Source organism: Lycium barbarum, chromosome 4 (assembly GCF_019175385.1).
Source record: "Lycium barbarum isolate Lr01 chromosome 4, ASM1917538v2, whole genome shotgun sequence".
In the NCBI taxonomy this organism is placed as follows: Eukaryota; Viridiplantae; Streptophyta; class Magnoliopsida; order Solanales; family Solanaceae; genus Lycium; species Lycium barbarum.
This window is the reverse complement of record NC_083340.1, coordinates 7742233-7763970: the sequence shown is the minus strand read 5'-3', so window position 1 is coordinate 7763970 and position 21738 is coordinate 7742233. Positions and strand designations below refer to the sequence as shown.

The window sequence follows — 21738 nt, the reverse complement described above, 5'->3', positions numbered from 1 at the left end:
TTATAGCAAAAAACAAAAAAATCACTGAAATACATCAAAGTAAAAAAAGAAATCACTAAAATACATCAAAAAAATATATTAATATCTAATTTAATAGCTCCACCGTTAAAGGCTAAAATCAAGGATCCTATTTTTTTAATTTTTTTTTTACCATGTTCTCATGTATTTGTTGGCAACAAATACACACGAAAACATATACTATTTTGCTAAAATGTAGCTACAAATGGTAATATTTAAAAGGATAGCTATAAATGGTAGGAAACTACAATAAGGTAGTCATTTAAGTAAGTTTGTTTTGTGGGCAATTCACCCGAATGCTCTCTCTTGAGGTGGTCTTTAATTTTTGTCCATCAAATCGCTGGTCTTTAATTTTTGCCGACATGATTTCGCTTTATTTTTGCACCACAAAGCTCTCACTGATGCAGCAGAAACCATATCCAAAGAGTTCAACTCAGAGAAACCAACTCAGAGTATAATAATGTATTGCAGAAAGTATTACATAGTTTTCTTTAGGAGACTATCAACATTTCAACATCAGCAAGTGCTCTAGATCAAGTCCTAGTTTTCTTTTATACTTTGTATTTTAGAAAGGTTTTACATTTCAACATCACCAAGTACTGTTGTAGACTTGTAGTCTCTAAATCAAGATCCTTCAACGTTATTACAATTTTCTTGTTTCATTTAATTCAAGAGACGTGGATACTACGGCGCCAACAGGATTGTCTTTCAAGATCACTCATGCTTCAATCGACAGCATATTTCAATTATTTTCTTTTCTTTTCAAGGCCTTAAACAGCAATATGAAAAGAAGAGATTAACTTTGACAGTCCACTCTGTTGTCCCTCCAATGGAAAAGACGAGATGGATAGTCAGAAAAAGTATTGAATATAGCCGTGATTATATTGCATCGGGTTTTGGTTCAGTGGCAAGAGTAATACAGTGCAAGATGTGTAATAGACGCACATGACAGGTTCAAATCATTTTAAATCAAGGTATACCATTATCCACCGAATTTCAAAGCTTAAAATAAGTATGTTCTTGGTTATTTAAAAGAGTGAAAATAAAGATCAGACTGATGCTTCATAACTTGCACTCAATATTTACATCCACGCAAAGTATGGCTTTTTTCCTCTGTAGTGTACAGTACATTATGTTCCCACCCAATTACCAAAGATGTGCTATTAAATTCCATGGTCTAAAGCAACAGTAGAACTGAGCTAACTATTATTTTTAGGTTACAATTACCATCTATACAAGGTACAACCTAGATAGCTGCACATAGTAGAGTCAATAGACTCAAAGCAATCAGCAAATCTGCTATTTGCAATGACAATAAATATTCAACTTTATTATAAACTTAACCGAACTCATTATAAACGTCTGTTCAATCTGCTGCCGAACTGAACAAAAGTGAACTTCCCCAGAAGATGATGAAAAAAAAAAATTATGATGCAGATACAGTATCTAATATCAAATGTGCATCCTGTTTCAGTTCTGTAGATGTTTTGGTTTAATAATCTGAAGCCCGCCCATGAATGGTCTCAATGGCTCTGGTATAATAACTGAGCCATCTTCTTGCTGGAAATTCTCAAGCAAGCATACTATCATTCGCGGAACAGCACATGCTGTAGCATTTAGTGTGTGAACGAACTGTGTTGGAGCTGCATTTTTGCCCTTTTTAGGACTCGTTGATGATGATGATTCGGCGCGATACCTTATTCCCAGCCGACGACTTTGATAATCTGTGCAATTTGATGCACTTGATATCTGTTGATCAAAGAACATAGCAGATTAGGATATTGTTAAAAGAATATAAAGAATCAAGTTAAGGCAGAACAAGTGATTCAGTTGTTCTAGCTTAGTTCAACCGCTCAACAATTCAACAGTTGCAGAAATTATGGACAGTCCAGTTCCATTGTACATGTGAAAGAAAAGAAAAAAAGAATAGAATTGGTGTCATTTCCTACCTCACCGTAACGGCCCAATCCTGGCATCCAGGCCTCCACATCAAATTTACGATATGCTGGTGCACCTAGATCCTCGGTTGCCATGTCCAATGTCCTGCACATAGTATGATTTGCTTATAGGAATTGGAGAAAGAAAGGCAAGTGTATGTTTGGGTGCACAAAAATGAACAACTAAACATGCATAACTTGTTACTCGTAGATATGAAATTAAGTTGCTCACTTGAAATGAAATCCGAGTGATGAGAAGAGCTCTTCTTCAATCTCAATGAGTTCTTTATGGTATGAATCACTTTCATCTGGTCGGCATAGTATGAACATTTCCACCTTGCTGAACTGGTGAACTCGATAAAGTCCCCTGTCGCCAAATCAGACATTAATTACTTGATGCAATAACAAAATATATGCACCCCGCGGATATTAAAGTAAATAATACATTAGTGGGCTCATGGAATAGTTTATATATGAGATATTACATTTAAAAAAAAACCTGAACTATTCATGTTTTGTAACTTTCATAATTGAACTGTGGGGGGGAAATGGGTGTTATTACCTCTGAATGTTTCCTATTCAAAAGTTCAAAATCCCTAAACAAAACTAACTTAATGCGTGTAATTCCCGCGTCATACACGTGGCATGACACATGGTATTTTCTTCAAAATAAGATCACCCCTAAAAAAAGAAAAAGAAAAACTTGGCACTATTTGCAACTTACATACTTAAAGTATTGGGTGTTTCTATTGCCCCTTATCTTCCATTTTTCTATTCATTACCTCTTAAATTAAACTAAACAAAAGAAAACTGACTTCATATCCCAAAAAAAATTCTAAGGTCGGATTGGTTGAATGGATGGGAAAAAATAGGTTTTTTTTAAAATAAAGTTTTTTGATGTCTGGTGTAATAGCAATCTGTTAGTTAGTATGAACCAATACATCTACGGGTTTTATTTTAGGTACACTGAGGCATCGAGAATGCTGTCACTTCTCTCTACCTCCTTTTCTCTCACTAACTTTAATAACACACCCAGATCTTCACCTGCTTCTATAGATCTGAAAATCTCAGCACTTTACACCAAATACTATGAACACGCAACCACGTAGTCACGGCACCTCAGCAGCTGAATCATCAGACATGCATCAAATGCAAATGGATGAAGAGGATTCCACCAAAAGCAGCTTTACTTTTTTACATAAACTACTATCCAATACCCATCTTTCATCTGACCCCACCTTCAACCACACACCCCCACATACATTTGATTTCTCCGATGAATCAATGTTTCCAGCACCGTCGGAGGATTTTACCCCTTGTCTGCTAGCGATAAGGAAAGGCTCTATTCCCCATGGAAGCAATCAATCAGCATTAAAGTTTTTGGAAAAAATGTTGGGCATCAACTCCTTAGATCGAAATTATTAGCAATATGGAAACCTACTTAAAATATTTCTCTTATCGATTTAGGGGCAGATTTTTTCTTAATCAAATTTTGCTACGAAGAAAATCTGCACAAGGCCTTACATGAAGGGCCATGGTTCATTTTTAATCACTTTATCTCAGTTCGACGTTGGGAGCCGAAATTCATTGCATCGCAAGCCCAACTAACTTATTCTGCTATATGGATACGACTACCGGAATTGCCTACGGAATTTTATGATTTGGATATACTTCGTAGAATTGGTACCAAGATTGGAACGCTACTCAAAGTCGATACGTGCACATCATCCGCTACAAGAGGACGTTATGCACGGATTTGCATTGAAGTTCCCTTGGAGACACCAGTTAAAACCCATATCTATATTGGGTCACACAGACAGAATATTAATTACGAGGGCATTAATATCCTTTGTACATCATGTGGGAGACTCGGATACACTACACAATCTTGTTCATATTCCCACCATTCTAATACACCCATTAATACCCAACTTACTCCCTGTCATGATCCTAACCTTCAAAATGACACCAGTCAAGCTGAGTGGAACACAGGAAGTTTCCCAAAAAGGACCAGCTACAAAACAAGGACGTCACCCAAGGTAAGTTTTCGGTAAACCCTCAAAATCTTTCTCCCACTAATATGGCGGCTAGCAACATTTCCAAGACGCCTGATACACAAGTTCCGAAAAAAATAGGAATGTCTTCAAATGTTATATCCCGTATTTTTTATACAGTGGGACAATCCGGATCAACTATGATAATTTAAGGCCAAGACTATTCCGGGATTTGAAGTCGGGACTTTTGTCCATTTGATTTTATTTTGAGACATAAGTTATATATGAAATTGTTGGTATTGAACACTTAGGAAAAATTGAGATCACAATTCATAAAATTGGGAGTTAAAAAAACAAATCTTGCAAAATGGCCCTTTGGCCGTGTGATCCATTAAATGGTCCCACACATTTGTGTGGCCAATTTTAATTGGTCCAACACATTGTGTGGGCCAAAGACAATAAGAGATTTTGGGGACTTAAAAAGATGACCTTAAGTCATCTTCTCACCATTTTATACTTTGCAAAATAAAACAAAAGTGGAAGAACCTCAACAAGAGGCTCTCGGCTACGAACAAGGAAAAACCAACCCCATTTCAAGCCTTCCAAAAATTTATTCTTTGGTACATCCAACCATTCATGGTGTCGATTGCAAACCCTAACCAAAGTGTAGAATTGGAGAAGAAAGGTAAGTTTTACTCTTCTTTATGTGTTGTGAACATTTAATTCATGTTGTAGTATGTTAATAGGGATGAAAATTATGAAATGTAGTATGTTGGGTCGTGTATGGTGTGTGAAGTTGTGTAAATGGGTGTTGTGACTAAGTGATGAATTAACTCTATTTAGTATGTTGATTGTTGTAGGGTGAACAAATGAAGGAGAACTAGCGATGTATGTATATAGGGGTATGTAGCCGTGTATATAGCCTCCAATGTGTGGCAAAGAATGAGTTAATATCGCTTAGCGTTTTAATTGTCGTCGTTATGAATTCTAGTTTTGAAATGAACATTTATATGACTTAAGGAAGATGTTGAGAATGTGTGGGCTGATTTGAGGCTCATGGTGCGTTTGATGTAATTCGTATAATTGTGAAAATGACATTGTTATATTGAGGATTGTTGATACAAAACATGAATTGAAATTGAGGAATGTGAAAAGAGGGCTGTTCTCGGCCTAGGGACTGTTTTCGGCCAACTTGGAGAAAAATTATGTGAATTGTTTAGAATGGCCTTGAATATTGTTGGTAAGGATTCGGGTTGATAATTGAATGTATGAGCTATATTGTCGCTTGAATGTAAGCCGTCGAAACTAATATTTGGAAAGTTGTTGAATAGTGTAAAAGAGAGTTACTATTGTTATTTTGCCTTTCGAATTGATTATCGATGTTGCTAGATTGGTTATTGATTTTGAGCGAGTTAAATTCTCGGGTTAGCCTATTTACAAGGGAAATGCTGTCGAATTTTCTATAGAATTTAGAGTTAGTTTGGAATAAATAATTGCTTAAATGCCCATGGTTAATATTGAATATTCGTTGGCATATTTGTAGACCTTGGGGAGCCCGAGGCGTAGATTGGGATTAACTTTATATTGGAGTGCGTACGAGGTATGTAAAGCCCAGCCCTTCTTTCTTTTGGCATGCCTTAGTTTTCAATAGGCTAGATTATAAGCCTTGAGGAAAATTCTAAGATTCGAAAATCCGAGCATGTTAGGATCCTTATATATTCCTTGGCACTCTTATGTATGATTTGATGAAATATGAACCATTATGTTTTTGAAATAATCGCTTTCCGAACCTTGCATAGAAAGGTTTCACTTTAAAAAAAATTTGAAATTTTTGAATGCCATATCTTTTGCATCAAGGCTCGGATTGCTCCAATATTTTTATAGGAGTTTGCATGATGTTGATGTCACGACCCAACCCCGTAGGCCGTGACTAGTGCCCGAATTGGGCACCCGAACATACTTATCCAAATCGAATCACATACAAATAGCATATACTGGCACAATTGTCACACGCTGCCTTAAATTATATCAAACGGAGCATAACACCACATCACCAAATGTAAGTGGAACATAGCCCTCTAGCGAGTGGCTCGATGAATCATAAACACAGCATAACTCCGGAGTATATCAAAGTGCGCACGACAACAGAACCGGCCCGGAACTCGGCGAAAGATGTAACAGAATGCACGAGTAGAGTCGTGAGTAGTCATATGCATAAAATCATTATCATTAACTCAAACATAGATAAAATGATCATACTTGGAAAGCGAAATAATAGTCATACCAAATTCTTTCAAAAATTCTCCGAATTACATAAAGGAAAGTCGCGAGACCCGCGGAAGGGTATTGACCCGAGCCGGGCCCGCCTATGGAAAACATGCTCATTATACATCATGCAAACTCCTATAAAAATATTGGAGCAATCCGAGCCTTGATGCAAAAGATATGACATTCAAAAATTCTTTAAAGTGAAACCTTTCTATGCAAGGTTCGGAAAGCGATTATTTCAAAAACATAATGGTTCATATTTCATCAAATCATACATAAGAGTGCCAAGGAATATATAAGGATCCTAACATGCTCGGATTTTCGAATCTTAGAATTTTCCTCAAGGCTTATAATCTAGCCTATTGAAAACTAAGGCATGCCAAAAGAAAGAAGGGCTGGGCTTTACATACCTCGTACGCACTCCAATATAAAGTTAATCCCAATCTACGCCTCGGGCTCCCCAAGGTCTACAAATATGCCAACGAATATCCAATATTAACCATGGGCATTTAAGCAATTATTTATTCCAAACTAACTCTAAATTCTACAGAAAATTCGGCAGCATTTCCCTTGTAAATAGGCCAACCCGAGAATTTAACTCGCTCAAAATCAACAACAACAATAACCAATCTAGCAACATCGATAATCAATTCGAAAGGCAAAATAACAATAGTAACTCTCTTTTACACCATTCAACAACTTTCCAAATATTCGTTTCGACGGCTTACATTCAAGCGACAATATAGCTCATACATTCAATTATCAACCCGAATCCTTACCAACAATATTCAAGGCCATTCTAAACAATTCACATAATTTTTCTCCAAGTTGGCCGAAAACAGTCCCTAGGCCGAGAACAACCCTCTTTTCACATTCCTCAATTTCAATTCATGTTTTGTATCAACAATCCACAATATAACAATGTCATTTTCACAATTATACGAATTACATCAAACGCACCATGAGCCTCAAATCAGCCCACACATTCTCAACATCTTCCTTAAGTCATTAAATGTTCATTTCAAAACTAGAATTCATAACGACGACAATTAAAACGCTAAGCAATATTAACTCATTCTTTGCCACACATTGGAGGCTATATACACGGCTACATACCCCCCTATATACATACATCGCTAGTTCTCCTTCATTTGTTCACCCTACAACAATCAACATACTAAATAGAGTTAATTCATCACTTAGTCACAACACCCATTTGCACAACTTCACACACCATACACGACCCAACTTCCAACATACTACATTTCATAATTTTCATCCATATTAACATACTACAACATGAATTAAACGTTCACAACACATAAACAAGAGTAAAACTTACCTTTCTTCTCCAATTCTACACTTTGGTTAGGGTTTGCAATCGACACCACGAATGGTTGGATGACCCAAACAACTCTTCCACGCTACTTAGGGACCTCAATAAAGTGGGTTTGTACCAAAGAATAAATTTTTGGAAGGCTTGAAATGGAGTTGGTTTTTCCTTGTTCCTAGCCGAGAGCCTCTTGTTGAAGTTCTTCCACTTTTGTTTTATTTTGCTAAGTATAGAATGGTGAGAAGATGACTTAAGGTCATCTTTTTAAGTCCCCAAAATATCTCTTATTGTCTTTGGCCCACACAATGTGTTGGACCAATTAAAATTGGCCACACAAATGTGTGGGACCATTTAATGGATCACACGGCCAAAGGGCCATTTTGCAAGATTTTTTTTTTAACTCCCAATTTTTCCTAAGTGTTCAATACCAACAATTTCATAGATAACTTATGTCTCAAAATAAAAATCAAATGGGCAAAAGTCCCGACTTCAAATGCCGGAATAGTCTTGGCCTTAAATTATCATAGTTGATCCGGGTTGTCCCAATGTATAAAAAATACGGGACATAACATCCTTCCCCCCTTAAGAACATTCGTCCTCGAATGTTGGATTAATGCTACGGACCTTACTCAAATTCGGGGGAGTTGCTTTTATAGTCATCACATACAAATCATTCATAAATCAACATAGTCAAACATAGAAATTGGATTACCTGAAGGTACTGGGAATAGGTGAGGATACTTTTTCTTCATCTGTTCCTCAGCCTCCCAGGTCATCTCTCCACGGTTATTATTCCGCCACAGCACTTTAACAGAAGCCACATCTTTATTCCGCAACTTTCTTACCTGACGATCCAATATGGCAATAGGCTGCTCTTCATAAGATAGCTCCTCGGTGACCTGTATATCTCCTGTAGGAAAGATTCTGGAAGGGTCACCAATACATTTACGAAGCATAGAAACATGGAATACCGGGTGTACCGCTCCCAAATCAGCTGGCAGATCCAATTCATAGGCCACCTTGCCTATTGTACGAATAATCTGATACGGCCCAATATATCTCGGACTGAGCTTTCCTTTCTTGTTGAATCTCATAACCCCTTTCATAGGTGACACTTTCAGGAACACCCAATCGCCAATCTGGAACTCTAACGGTCGACGTCGTTTATCAGCATAAGATTTCTGTCGACTCTGGAACTCTAACGGTCGACGCCTTCAGGAAAGAAAGAAATGGTTCGCGATATCCATCAGTTGGCTAGTCTTGGAGTCCGCTTAGCCGATTCTGGAGATGCTGGGATTTCTGTTCGAGGAGGGGCCGAGTCCTCTATTCTTAGTGAGATTAAGCGGCGTCAGTATGAGGATCCTGTTCTGATGCAGTACAGAGACACAGCCCGTGAAAAAGAGGAGACCCTGTTTGAGATTTCATCCGATCGAGTATTATTATTCAGGGGCAGATTATGTGTACCTGACGTTGCGGGACTGCGGCGACAGGTTATGGGCGAGGCACATTATGCCAGATATTTTGTTCATCCAGGGTCGACGAAGATATATCATGATCTTAGATGTCTGTATTGGTGGGATGGCATGAAAAAGGACATAGCAGAGTTTGTTGCCCAGTGCCCTAATTGTTAGCAGGTGAAGATTGAGCATCAGAAACCCGGTGGGTTATTGCAGGAGATGGAGATACCAACGTGAAAGTGGGAGATAATTAATATGGATTTCATTGTAGGCTTGCCTCGCACTCCACGGAGGTACGACTCCATTTGGGTTATCGTTGATCGGCTGACAAAATCAGCCTATTTTCTTCCAGTTCGGACTACCTACACAGTTGAAGATTATGCCAGGTTATATATTAAGGAGATTGTGAGACTGCACGGAGTTCCAGTGTCTGTCATTTCCGACAGAGGTGCCCAGTTTACAGCAAATTTCTGGAGATCATTTCAGGAGGGATTGGGGACCCAGGTGAGTCTGAGTACAGCATTTCATCCTCAGTCCGACGGACAGGCCGAGCGCACTATTCAGACGCATATGTTGCGGGCCTGTGTTATTGATTTCAGAGGTAGCTGGGACGATCATTTGCCGCTTGTTGAATTTGCTTATAATAACAGCTACCACTTCAGTATTCAGATGGCACCATATGAGGCTTTGTATGGCAGGAAATGCAGATCTCCGATCGGTTGGTTTGATCCAACAGGCAGTCGATAAAGTGAAACTGATTCGAGAGCGACTATTAGCGGCCCAGAGTCGACAGAAATCTTATGCTGATAAACGACGTCGACCGTTAGAGTTCCAGATTGGCGATTGGGTGTTCCTGAAAGTGTCACCTATGAAAGGGGTTATGAGATTCAGCAAGAAAGGAAAGCTCAGTCCGAGATATATTGGGCCGTATCAGATTATTCGTACAATAGGCAAGGTGGCCTATGAATTGGATCTGCCAGCTGATTTGGGAGCGGTACACCCGGTATTCCATGTTTCTATGCTTCGTAAATGTATTGGTGACCCTTCCAGAATCTTTCCTACAGGAGATATACAGGTCACCGAGGAGCTATCTTATGAAGAGCAGCCTATTGCCATATTGGATCGTCAGGTAAGAAAGTTGCGGAATAAAGATGTGGCTTCTGTTAAAGTGCTGTGGCGGAATAATAACCGTGGAGAGATGACCTGGGAGGCTGAGGAACAGATGAAGAAAAAGTATCCTCACCTATTCCCAGTACCTTCAGGTAATCCAATTTCTATGTTTGACTATGTTGATTTATGAATGATTTGTATGTGATGACTATATGTTTCGGTTGGTCTGTTTAGAGGTCTGTAGACGTATTTGTGGGTGTGTGTGCCTACTTTTGTTCAGATGTGTTTGTATGATCCTATTCGCTATGACAGCCTTGTCGGCGTGCATTCGTATATGTTTTGGGGCCGTTGAGCCACTTGATAGCCTTGTCGGCTTTTGATATATATATATATATATATATATATATATATATATATATATATATATATATATATATATATATATATATATGTCTATGGTTGTGTTGAGATGCGTTTGAGACCGTTTGATATAATTTAAGGTAGCGTGTGACAATTGTGCCAGTATATGCTATTTGTATGTGATTCGATTTGGATAAGTATGTTTGGGTGCCCAATTCGGGCACTAGTCACGGCATACGGGGTTGGGTCGTGACATCAAACCCTAATGAAGGAAATACCAGCAGTACCCTCAATACCAAAAAAGCTGTATCCTCGCCTCTTCCTATAAATGACTATTCTCCGAATATATTTAATCAGTTAAATGACATTACAGAAGACTCACCAATCCTCCACCCTCAACTCAATATTAAAACAAAACCACCTGCTGTACCCCTGCACACTACCCGGGACAAAAATATTCTGCAGCAGCCCCATACTGCAATTCCTTCTACCAGTCAATTACCCTCATCTGACGCTGAAACTAATGATCAATATTCTCACCAGTTCCAAAAACATGCAGAGTCGACTCCTCATTCAGTTCATGCATGCAAAGACTCCTCAGAACCTACTTCTCCACACAACCACGTACCACAAGCTAGTAACATAGACCAGCCACTCAGCCCTTCAGACCGACCCTTCAACTCTCCTATAAATTCAACCGTACATCCCATCACTCCCCATCGTCTTTCTCTGCATAATCATAGTTACAATCCCTCACTAAGTCATGCCTCGTCTTCCTTACCAATCCCCGACTCGCCGCAGCACCTTCAGGAGATATCGCCAATCTCGGAGGCCCCCTCTGCAACCACCATCATTCATGATGGAGAGGAACCACCTTCCATCTAGCCACTATCCCCTAGTTTACTCGTCCCCTCGCCCACCCAACTACCTCCAGCCACAGTCGTGGTTGGAGCTAGGCTTAGCGAACTATGCTCTGACGTTCACCCTACAAATAGACATCAGGATGTGCTAATTCTCCTAGAAAATCTAGCTCACCTAGCACAAATAGTGACCGAGGGGATGTCGATAGGAATGGCTCACTATGGACAACAAAATTGGACAGTCACTCAAGCGAGGCCATACTATCCGATGATGCAATTCCAACACCCATCACTCTCTCAAGGGACTATTGTCCATCCCCAGAGTCCCATGTCCACTCTCCAGTTCCTAGATCTTCCTTTTTACAACCAACACCATCTCCAGGATCAGTATGTCCCATGGCTACAACCCGCAGTCCCTCGGCCCCTAGCTCTCCCCAACATCCAGTCACCCACTCCACCCAACTCACCAACCAATGTTCCAGAACTAGAGGTAATAGACCATCAAGAAATGACTCAACTAATGGAACTTTTAAGGGAGACCTGCACCGAACTTTTGGCCTAATTTTAGCTCCCACACACCACAAAGAGAGTGAAGTTACTCTCCATGCCACTTGGCCCTCTAGAGGGATTTAATAGGGAATATTGTAGTTCCTGGAAATAGTGCCCATGTTTAGGTATGAAAGTTACAAAACGTGGATATGTTTTTACTCTTTATACACAGCATATGCCATCATATATCAACAAAAAAAAAAAGATGTTTTTGAAAGGAAGACAAAAAAAGGAAAGATTAGATGTCGCGAGTAACCTAGTTGCAGCTCCTGCAGCACCAGCCTCAGTCCGGAAGCAATGGGAGAAAGCCACATATTTTAATGGTAATGAAGACTCGGACAAAATGGAGTCCATATGTATACCACCTACTGGAATCTCAGCGGTGCCAATCAAGCACTGATCACTATTTTCAATGGAGTACACCTGCCAGTTGGTTTTGTAAAATATCACTGATCAGATAAACTAATTTAATCAATTCATTTCAGTGAATGCTATAGCTTCTGCTTCTCCTTCCCCCACCCAAAAAGAAAATGTGAAAAAATCACAAAGCCTACCTAAAACAATGACAAACATAACCAAGAAGGACAAAGAAAGCAAAACATACATAATTAAATTTTTATACCAAAGATAACATGCTGCAAGTAAGAGGTTCAGAATAAGATTCATTAGTACGAAAAATATGATTCAAGTAAAGAGTTTGTTTTTTAATCGATATCTACACGTGAAACTAAAAACCCAAGCTATGTTTGTTTTGGGAGGGGGTTTCTCTAGCTTCAAATTACAATTTTTGCGTAAGGTCATTCAACTCTTCACTTTCTGTGAGAAACCAGGGTTACCTTGGTATCTCAAGACTAGGTATTAAATTGTTGTCTTCTTTTTTCTTTTGGTTGTGTGCGTGTTTTTTTTTTTTTCCTTTTGGGGGTGGGGGTTGTAGTTGTTGTCAGTTTAGCGTCAAATAAACTCATATTGTTTGAATAATCTGGAAGGTTTAGTTAAATATGGTGTAGTCAAAAGAATCAACATTACCATCAAAAATCAGTTCAGAAGAAAGAAGATGCTATACTGTTAAAAAAACAAGATAACTATTAATTGTTCTTATGGTTATGTCTCATAGAAGATGAAAAAGACACATCTCAGATCATGGACGAAGTCATCAAAATGGCATCAACATTAATGAAAGGCCAACCTGAGTGTTTGTTCCACGGGGTTGAAATCCGCACTTTTCCACCACAGATGACCGTACAATCTCAGGGGTTGTCAGAGGTGTAAAACCTCTTTTCATGGCCTCTGAAACTGCCCAGTTTACAAGACCCATCTCTAACATAACTGCTTCATTCTTCAAGTAATAGAATTTGGACCCACTGACCTGAAAAGCAAATTTAACTTAACCATGAATATAAACTAAACCAAGATTTCCTGTAACCGATCCATCTGCTGAAAGTAAGAAGTGATAGCAGGTCAATCTTCCTATTTGGTATACAAACTTAATCGTGTCCTTCGATCTTTGGATGCAAGAACTCTGCCAAGAAACGAAGTAGTGGAAGACTAGATGTACAACCAGCTTGGCATAGACTTTATGAAAGCCAATGAATATAACACTAGGTTTGAAAACTCGAATAAAGATATTTTGGAAGAACATGGTCCTGTATGCAAAGGGTCATATAAAGAGGAAAAGACTGATTTTTTTTCAAAACAAAATGGATTGTATTGATAATATACTCTAGTTGCTAAGTTAGTACTAGGTTACAAAACTAATACCTCCGGTGAGAAAGAATACCTCAGCTGCAGCATCAAAATCGAATAAATCTAGCTCTTTTCCCAGCTGAACATGGTCCTTAACAGCAAAGCTAAACTCAGCAGGCTTACCAACCTGAAATACGAGGAATGTAAATAAGGCTTGAGCAGGATCAAAGCAATGTGGTCTGCACATCTGTGTATATCAGACTAGACGTACCATTTTCCTGACTGTTGAAGAATCTTCCCCTCCTAATGGAACATCTGGATGTGTCATATTAGGTATGGATTGTGCTTCTTGCTGCAGCTCATCTGTAAGTTTGAGCAGGTCTTCTTCCAAAGTAACAAGTTCTTCCTTCAGATTCTTTCCTGACGAAAAATACAATTCACACAATGAATAACCTAGCCACCAAAAGCTTCAAGGTGGACATATAATAAGAGACGAACCTTCTTCTATGAGCTTCTGGCGCTCTGAGGGTTCTAGTTTTCCTTTCATCTTGTTTGCAACTGCATTTCTCTCCGCTCGTCACTTTTCAACCTCCTGTTATCTGTGAGTAACAATTAGCTAAAATTGAGAATAACCAGTTCTATCAAAATCATTCAAGTATGTGAATTTCTTACTTCTTTAAATGAATCAAAGCTCTAAGAATGCAACACAAAGCACTAAAAGCCTTTTCAATACAACGGTAATGTGCAGAAATCCTGCTCTTTTTGTCATGCATCAATTATAGTATGATGCAAAAGCGACGGCAAGATGACAGAAGGAAGGAATCTCTTTAGAGAGCAGGACCATATCAGGAATATAAATGCAATTTACAGGAATTATGCAGCAATTCACCTCCATTAACCAATTAAAACCCACCTTAACCTACATTTGTGATCAATTTTGCCAAAAGTAAGAAAAGTTGATGCAGAACTTCATTAAAATGCAAGATATACAGTTGGTAGGAGGGATGCTGGAACTGTCCCAGTTTCACCCACAAGAAAACGGAAGAGAAACGTAAGAGAAATCCTCATACTCCTCGTGAAGGAATTTCAAACTAATATCATGACACTCGATATCCACATTAAAGAGTCACAAACAGGTCTTCTTCTGAATAACATTTTCCCTTAATTCCATTACAGTATGTGTAATGTGTTAGTCGCTTTCGTTATTTTCATTTCCATATCGCTTTGAATTTCTTGGCCTTATCTGACCTCTTTTTATGCTTTCTATTGAGCGAGGGTCTTTCGGAAACAGCCGTCCTACCTTGGTAGGAGTAAGATTTGCGAACACTCTACCCTCTCCAGACCCCACGTTGTGGGATTTCACTGGGTTGTTGTTGTTATGTGTAACGTGTTAAATGCTTGCGAAGACTATACAATGATGCAGTAGCTAATGCTCAGAATCCTTTGGCTAAAATATCTACTTAAGTTACATTTTCAAGTTAACAAATTGAACTAACAGCACAACTGAAATTACGAACTTTGAAGATAAACATAAAACACTGAAAGGTTTAGACTATTGCCAAAAAGAGATAGATAATTGACCTTCTGAACATTGAGCAACTGGTCATAGAGCTCAAGAACAAGCTCCAGATTAGCAATGGAGTTCCTATTCTTAATATTAACCGCAACTGACTCCTTATTATCTCTTATCCACTTGAAATCTATTGCTGCTTTCCATTGAGGCTTCACCGCTATATTCACCACCACAAACTTTAGTCTTTCAACAAAACAAAAAAAAAAATTTTAAAAAAAAAATACTAATTCATAACTCTTAAACTGGGCTACTTCTCCTCACTATACACAATGGGACGCGTTGAGGTGTCTAGATGTAAATTCTCAAAGTTGGAGCGTTTACTTACCTGTTATAGCCGAGTTAAGGTGTCTAATTATGTATTATGCAAAAAAAAAAAAAAAAAAAAAGTTTTAGGTGAATATAAATACCTTTATTATCGTGGGTGGCGGCAGCGGTGGCAGAAAGGGATCTAAGGAGAAGAGGGAAGAGAGGCCTTGGATGGTAGCTTAGGGTTTTGGAGAAGTAAGGGATAGCAGCAAGTTTGAGGGAATGAAAAGTGGTTCCGGGCAGTACCATAGCCACACTCCACTTTCTGCTTTCCTCCTCGATGTCGTGGTAAGGCTAAGCTTTCCCCTTCTTCTTTTTCCTTTTTTTAAATAACCCGTAATCCGAATGTGTTTGTCATGTACTCAAAAAATATTGGTTAATTGCAGGGCACAAACAAAATCAAGATGAAAAATTGGAAATATTAATTTAGCTCAGATAAAAAGCCTGTTTGGATGAGCTTAAAAAAGCAGCTTATAAGTTATTTTCAGCTTATAAATTGCTTTAGACTAAATCAAACGGGTCTAATTATTTTTTTAAGCTTATTTTAAGCATAAAATAACTTATAAGCTGGTCAGTCAAACACTCAAAAAAACTAAAAATAACTTATAAGCTGTTTTCAGCAACTTATAAGCCAATCCAAATGGGCTCAAAGAAGGAACATTTGAGGCTGCGACTTTGGCCAGCTGGACCAAGCTTAGACAAAGAGTAAATAGAGTAGCAGAGTAATTAGGTTTTTGGTAGCATGTTCAGTTTGGTCATCTCATCTGCCGTTAAAAATTAAAGACCACCTCAGCGAAAGACAATCCAGCAAATTTGGCTAATCATTTGCACTTTTGTCCCATTTTATGCTTAGTCTTCAATTTTTGTCCTCAATGCAAATAACTTTATATTTTCGTATCATAATATCACACAAGTTATGTATAGTTATGCCCCACATCATTAAAGAACTCATGTCCCGCTAGGCATAAGTTCAATTTTAAAAAGGCAAAATTAAAAACCAACCCATTTGAAGTAAAAGAGCAGTCAATTTGAAGGAAAACCGTGCAATTTCTTCTTGATTAGGCTCTGTTTACTGTTTAGAACTGGGTCTATCGCGTTGCATTAGCATAATTAGTTATGATTGCCTTAACAACTGAAGTTAAACTAGTATTATGTTCCATAAAAATAGGAAACAAATACTAGAATTTGGCTACTATACATCTTCAGCGCCTTATTTTATTGAATGCCATTGTTATCCATGATATTGACATCGCATTAGAAACCAAATGACTATCATTCAAGCATTGAATCTTCATAAATCAGGAAAGGAATTTTATATATATCATTTTGTACCAATATTTAGTAGTTGGACCGTCGAATATCCCATGCATACATTATTTTACATTGCAGTAAAGATTTTTTTTTTAAATCAAAAAACAGGATCAGCTGTCCATCCAAGTGATACAACGCAGCGATTTCCTTGCTTGAAGTAAGTCAAATGCTTTGTTAATATCCTGAAAGTTAACTTCATGCATTATGAATCCGTCCAAGTTCAATTCCTGCCCAAGATTCGAAAAGAAAAACATCATATACTTTAAGTAAGTGGTATATGTATCATACCATAGTGTGTATTAAGTGCGGAGTAAAACACTTTCGAATCAATTTTTCATGTTTGGTTGGTTGGATAAAATATATTTTTTCAGAAAATAAATTTCTTAAAACCAAGAAAACAACTTTCATGATAAAAGTAGAGAAAACAAGTCCCCATGAGTGCATGACATTTAATGAATTGTCTCCCTCCCACCCCACCTCCTCCCCTTCCCCATCCTGACACGTACCCTACTCCCAGCACCCCCACTCTTATCCCCGCCCCTCTGACAACCCCTGAGATTGTACGGTCATCTGTGGTGGAGAAGTGCGGATATCAACCCCGTGGAACAAACACTCAGCTTTGCCATTCATAAATATTGATGCCATTTTGATGACTTCGTCCATGATCTTTGATGTGTCTTTTCATTTTCTCTTTGTCAACATTGCCATTTTGTCTACAGATAGGTGTTATCATTTTGTTTGAGAATTAGATTGAGAGATAACCATAAGAGCCAATTATACGGTTATCCGGCCGAACTTAGGTTAATTAATTAAGGTTTAAAATTTAAGAAAATAGCTTTGAGAAAAAAAAAAAAAAGATAACTTATAACTAACAAAGTTTAAAGTGTTATTATATGAATAATGCACTCTATATGGTGAAAATAAGTACTTAATGTTCAGAGCGGTGATCCTAAACAGTAAAATCTACCCCTTTCTAATCCTACATTAATCATAGATTCTGCACCTAATTTTAAACCACACACAATCCAAAACACAGACAAATTAGCAATCATAAAGATGGATGAGAGGAAATGAATGATAAGAAAAAAAGAATAAAATGTTGCAGGAGATCTCTGACGAGTTTCGCCTGCCCGAGGTGATTTAAGAATCGCGACACGAGATGACTATATGGAGGGATGTGCCGAGTCTCATCTTGAGACTTTGTTTTGATAAAGTCCCGAATTAAGACTCCGTTTGCTCCGATGTGTACATGTAGAAAAAAATGAGAGAAATAACAATTAGCAAATGATCTTCACATAAAGTTATGTTTTGCAAAGAATATATAATAATTAAAACATACGTTCTTCATTTTGAATATTTTTTGGAATTCAAAACCTCTTTCCACATAGCAACTAAGAGTACACACACTATTCTTTGATTACGAGAATTAACAGATATGGCCATGATGTAGGCATAAACAATTTTTCTTTTGGATCTTATTTATCATTTAAGATCCTAATTCTAGCACATTTGAGGTTAGACACAAAGGTTGAGGATAAGAACCAATCAAACTAAACTAAGAAGAACACAGCTTTAAGGATTTCTACAAATCTGCCAATGAGTTCTACAAGTAATAACTTCTAAATTTAAGAGTTTATTCAAGATCGCCCTAACGTTTATAAACTAATCCTCTTGGAATATTTGAACCAGTTTCTAGACCCAGTTGATACCCTACTGACTTTAAGGAGTAGATAAAATTAATTTACCAAGCAAAACACAATCAAGCAATCTATGTATCTCTGAGCTTTCTAAAACAGTTTCAGACTAACAGTTTCAATAATCAAGATGAACAACAAGTTAAAAATAAACAGCAGCCCAGGTAGACTTTAACTTAGAGGAATTAAAATACTGGCAAATAATGGCAATTTCACAGGAATGAGGAACCACCATAACACGATGGCTTGAATAACTTATATGCTAGTACAACTTCGAACTTGAGGACAAGCATTCGAAAGCTTCGAACTTGATTCAAATGGGACTAAAACAGAACCAAACAATTGTCTTTGAATGTTCATACTAATAAATTAAAAGGAAAACTAATCTTTTTCATTTCAAGGGGGGTGGGAAAGAAACTAGCATTTGAACCCATAAAACTCAATCAAGCTAATTTTTTTTTTTTGATAAGGTAACACAGGACTGGAACTTGAATGATATGTGTAAACGAAAACTGAAATTAATCTAACCTTTACCACATAGTGGCTGAACCAAACAACAACACAAAACGCATTTAATCATAAAAATATGCCGATACAATACATCATCAACTGCATATAACTACAGAAACCGAACAAAATGCAAACAATAAAAGGAAGGGGGATTACCTTCTTCGGGCGCAGCGAAGTGAGGCTTCGAGTCTCCGATCTACCTCGAAGACTATCAAGTCCGGGCTGGCGATGCTCGGATTCAAAACGAATAATAAGGGGGCAAAACAGAAAAGAATTTAATGCTTGAGTCGATATCTAGAAAATTAAAACTAGTATTCAAAAGGGAAATTCGTGCGATTAGGGACTGATATTTTCAGGAGTATTCAAAGCTGAAGAACTGCTTTTCAGGGAGGGTTTTTGCGGCTGGAAAACTTGCTGTTCTTGGGGTAATTTTCCTGAATCTCAAAAACAATCCCCTCCAAAATGGATGCAAGGACTGGTATTTATAGTTGCGAGCTAGGGTTTCTTGTGTGAAGAAGAGAGAGGAGCAGGGGGACAAGACGAAGTGGGGGTGACAGTGGCGTGGGGGGACAGGCGAAGGTGGAGGATGGCAGTGGCGTGGAGGGAACGATGAGGGAGAAAGGAAGTGGGGGGGGAAGGTGCGGTAACGAGGAGAGAAGAGGGAAAGAGAGAGAACAGGGGAGGGGGCGGCGTTTTTTGTGGAAAAAAATGAACAAGGAACCCTAAAAGGGTTCCTTTAAACGATGGGGCGGGTCGAAATTGGACCGGGTATGGGCTGGTTTGGGCTGTTCCAAAATATTTATGAGTTGATTGGGCTACTACATTTAAATAAAAGACCAATTTAAATTACTTAATATAAAATGTGCAATTATTAATACTCGGATAATAAATTATATGCCGTTGTAATAGCAGTGCAATAATATTTGAAATTCAGCATTAAGTAAATGCTGTTATTTAATTATGCGAAGATGAATGCGATGCGTGTGCGTAAGAGAGTAAAAAATGCTGAAATGATAATTATGATAATACTAGTAATAATAAAAAATAGTAACAAAATAATAATAATAATAATAATAATAATAATAATAATAATAGTAATAATAATAATGGTAGTAATGACGGTAGTAAAAGATAATGACAGGATAATGAAATGCCGGTATTAATAAAAGCTAATTATAGTAAAAATGCAAATAATTATTTTTTAAAGTTGCCAAAATATTAGAAGTGAAAAATAGGTATTTTGGAGAAAAGGTGGGACAAAATTGGGTGTCAACAACTTGTCCCTCTTTGCCCGATAATGATGAAAAGAGTTGTCGGGCAAAGACGTTGACTTAGTAGCTTATTTTGTCCCGGCTAAAGGATTATGGAGGACTAAGGGTAAAGAAAATTACGGCCGAACTCTGGTCTCTGAATCGCCTACATATCTCGGGCTGCACGAGAATCAGGCCGTGTGTAGTTCTGGGATGACTACAATACCTATGACTGGCAAATCGCGATTGGTGCGAATCTTTGCAAAATATTGTCCCAGTGTTGAATTACGATGACACTGGGTATTGTGATAGAACTCTGAAAATTGAGTGTGCTGGAACGCGAACGGGATATTTGGAATTGGAGCCGAGTGTTCGAGGTAGATCTTTGACCCTTGTCGGGAAGTCTGCCTATCCTTCCCGACGTATTGCCCCAGTTCGCTGCCGAAGAAATAGTTCCACGTTACACTAAAGCTCCTGCGAAACTTTAAACTAGATAAAAATAGTCAGTAAAAATAAATATTGAAATAAAGCGATGCAAGTGCGGTGCAATGCGGCTGCGAGCATACGCAGGGGCATTTGAAAAATATAAAGCAATGCGGGTGCGGTGCAATGCATCTGCGAGCATACGCAGGGGCATTTGAAAAATAATGAAGCAATGCGAGTGCGGTGCAATGCATCTGCGAGCATACGCAGAGCATTTGAAAATAATAAAACAATGCGGGTGCGGTGCAATGCGAGCAATGATGCAGTGCCTTCGCAGGGCATTTGAAAGCGATAGTGCATATGCAGTGCTTTGATTCGCGTTGACTTTGCAGATCTGGCTCTCGACGCTTCTTGCTTCCAACTTCGTCTGGACTTGTAAACTCCGCCCATTTCTGAGTCTTGTCTAACTGGGACTGTGACACACTGTGAAACAAAGCGAGCGTCCTTTTCCCAAGTCTTTTTTTTTTCTGATGACTCTGTTGGCCATATACTCTTTCATGTTTCTCGATGTCGCTTGCGATGATGCCCTTAAAAATTTGTCCCAGTTTCTAGCACAGGAGGATGTTGAGCTTTCAAAATGACGAGACCGAGCCCATATAGGCCGCCTACGTATCCCACTAAGGGAATCAGGTCGAGCGTAGTTCAAAATTGAGATAGAAGACGGTGCTCGGTCCTTATGTAAAAGCATCAAGAGGGCGGTGCTCAGCCTATGCAACAAATAGAAGGCAGTGCTCAATCTTTTGCAACAACATTAAGAGGGCGGTGCTCAGCCCATGCAACATATAAAAAAGCGGCGCTCAGCCTTATGCAGAAATTTCAAAGGGGCGGTGCACAGCCCATGCAACATATAAAAGGCGGTGCTCAGCCTTATGCAGAGATTTCAAAAGGGCGGTGCACAGCCCATGCAACATATAAAAGGCGGTGCACAGCCCATGCAACATATAAAAGGCGGTGCTCAGCCTTATGCAGCGGTTTTAAAGGGCGGTGCGCAGCCTATGCAACATATGAAAGGCGGTGCTCAGCCTTATGAAGAAATTTCAAA

At 38.5% G+C, this 21738-nt stretch overlaps 1 pseudogene; it reads right to left on the bottom strand.

Moving 5' to 3' along the window:
- Positions 1-1327: 1327 nt before the first annotated feature.
- Positions 1328-15859, bottom strand: LOC132635061 (serine--tRNA ligase, chloroplastic/mitochondrial-like; annotated as a pseudogene).
- Between the last annotated feature and the right edge of the window lie 5879 nt (positions 15860-21738).